This window comes from Seriola lalandi, unplaced genomic scaffold (genome assembly GCF_002814215.2).
Source record: "Seriola lalandi dorsalis isolate HSWRI2012SDOR001 ecotype SW California unplaced genomic scaffold, Sedor1 jcf7180002053756, whole genome shotgun sequence".
NCBI classification, from domain to species: domain Eukaryota; kingdom Metazoa; phylum Chordata; class Actinopteri; order Carangiformes; family Carangidae; genus Seriola; species Seriola lalandi.
In genome coordinates, this window is record NW_019524309.1 from 45,238 (window position 1) to 48,127 (window position 2,890).

Genomic DNA, 2,890 nt, shown 5'->3' on the forward strand with positions numbered 1-2,890 from the left:
CAGCCAGACACAACATCAGAGGAAAACAACAGCTGCAACCAGACACAACATGACAGGAAACAACAACAGCTGCAACCAGACACAACATGACAGGAAACAACTACAGCTGCAACCAGACACAACATGACAGGAAACAACAACAGCTGCAACCAGACACAACATGACAGGAAACAACAACAGCTGCAACCAGACACAACATGACAGGAAACAAAAACAGCTGCAACTAGACACAACATGACAGGAAACAACTACAGCTGCAGCCAGACACAACATGACAGGAAACAACAACAGCTGCAACCAGACACAACATGACAGGAAACAAAAACAGCTGCAACTAGACACAACATGACAGGAAACAACAACAGCTGCAACCATACACAACATGACAGGAAACAAAAACAGCTGCAACTAGACACAACATGACAGGAAACAACAACAGCTGCAACCAGACACAACATGACAGGAAACAACAGCTGCAACCAGACACAACATGACAGGAAACAACAGCTGCAACCAGACACAACATGACAGGAAACAACAACAGCTGCAACCAGACACAACATGACAGGAAACAACAACAACTGCAACCAGACACAACATGACAGGAAACAACAACAGCTGCAACCAGACACAACATGACAGGAAATGGCTGCATCTTGACAGAAAACAAACCAATTCAATCTCAGCTAAGTTGACATCCTGACAAGAAACAAGATGGTTCACAGGAAAAAACAGACAAACAACAGCATCAGCAGTAAACAAACAACCAAACAGACGTCCTGACAGGAAACAACATCAGCAGTAAACAGACCAGAGGTCTGTGAGCATCTTCAGTCACCAGCAGTTTCAGGATCAGATTTCAGTGATTTCAGGGATCAGTCACCTTGATGAGTTTCTACATGATGAACTGATGATGATACACAGATGAATGTTTTTAACAAAATGTTTTCTTACTGTTTTTAACCTAAATCAGATTCTTCTTCATGTGTTTTATTCAGTTTGTTTAAAAAAAAAAAACTTACGTTTGTTACAATAAAAAAAAACCATAAAACTTTAGTTTTAAGCTGGAGTCCATCATTTGTTCCTTAATCTTGTGTGTTTTAATTTGAAAGGAACAGAAAGAGGTCAGATCTTTTATTTGTCCTTTACTTTGTAAAACTAAAAAGTTTTAAGGGCTTCAGGACATTTTAGGGCCAAGAAAACAAAACTCTGACATTCTCTTGGATTAAAGTGGTAAATGTATGAGGAAAAAAGTTCTTTGATATTTAAGTCACAGATTTGTTTTCATTATCTTTATTTTATTATTATTATTATCATTCAGTCAAAGAAACACGTCACTTCACTTTGCTTCAAGGTTGGATCAACACCATCACAACTCAGACATCGCAGCATGCCCTGTCTCAGGTCTGCAGTTGTACTTTAAAATCTTATTTAAGTGAATTTAAACCATTTGTCTTTGGAGGTTGTCATGGAAACCCAGGACAGGTGATTGGCTCTAACATAACAACAATAAACATAAGCAGCACAGACTCAGGAATCTACTGTCACTGTGAACATTATATCAGAAATTATAGAAATTATATCTTATATAGATTATTATCTAAAAATGAATCGTTATTTGCCATTAATGGTAACACATACACATATTCACACACAAACCTGAGACACGGCGTCTGTGGTGTGATGAGGTTGATCCTCGTGTTTAACATGAACAGTAACATCATGTTGGTTATAGACAACACATCTGATATTCATCTGTTCAAAACACTGATCACATTAATGCACATTAAAGAAGCATGAATAATGCAGGAAACTTGGTTTAATTAAAGAATTCAATCATCCACGATTTCAGTGTCAAAAATAAAACAATGGTGCAGTGATCTGATGTCACCAGCAGGTGTCACTTTGACTCCACCCTGCAGGACAAACATACTGCAGTAATACCACACAGAAACCGTGAGGTACTTGTACTTTAACATCTGTGATGATCAGTTTATAGAAAAATTGTTGTTACTAAAGTTATTCAAATGTTGGGAAACACCAGTAATAACAGTCTGAAGGTGTTTACCTACTGCTATAGTCTATGGACACCCACCATGATGTCCAGGTGTTCTATTATTTTGTCCACCCTACATATGAATCTAAAGGTAGGTTGAACAACAGAAACACCTGTGTATAATGTGATACAGCTCCTCAGGTAAAACTATCAAACAGATGAATGAAACTGTCTCAAACCATTTTAATGAAAATAAACATTATAACCTTTATGAAAGAGGATTTATTACGGTTTAAATGAGGTGTTTACTATAAACTTAGCGTATTTTAGTAATTATCAGTTGTATACAGGCTGTAACGAGCCTGACTGGTTGTTTTCTAGTGCTGTCTTCATCAGAGATGGTGTCTATGTATTAAACATGTTCTTCAATAGTTTAATCGTTTTATCATATATTGTTATTATCACCATACAACATGTTTTACTCGGAGACATTTTAATTGACTTATCTGAGAACATTATAACAGTGATTTTACTTTGACTGTAGTAAAATGTGTTTTCAGTAACAGTAGTAAGTGACGTGCAGCAGTCACTGTGGTGTCTCATCTCCAGTCAGTTTCTGTTTCTGGTAGTTTATTTGTGCTCAGTCTGAACGCAGTTAATGTTGCTGTTTTCTTCATCAGTGTCTAACTACCTGCTGTATATTTAACCTTACACGAGTTCTGCTCCAGTACCCAGAGCTTTCTGCTGTTTTTGGTGACTTTCACTGATCCGCTAGCTTTCACTATTGCATGGTGGTCTTTTTCCCTGCGCTCTCTGTCACTCTCTGACTCTCTCAGAGACAGTGTCAACAGTCCAGGCTGATGGTGTGGGGGGTCAGTCAGTCACAATGATGAT

General features: G+C 37.9%; 1 protein-coding gene across 1 annotated transcript in view; it reads left to right on the forward strand.

Annotated features, from left to right (window-relative positions):
- The window catches only part of mplkip (M-phase specific PLK1 interacting protein), a 4,114-nt gene extending 3,058 nt beyond the window's left edge, over nucleotides 1-1,056 (forward strand). The window contains exon 3 of the transcript XR_015436960.1: nucleotides 22-1,056. The gene's annotated coding sequence lies outside the window, so the exon portion shown is untranslated. The remainder of the gene's footprint in view (nucleotides 1-21) is intronic.
- The last annotated feature ends 1,834 nt before the right edge of the window (nucleotides 1,057-2,890 follow it).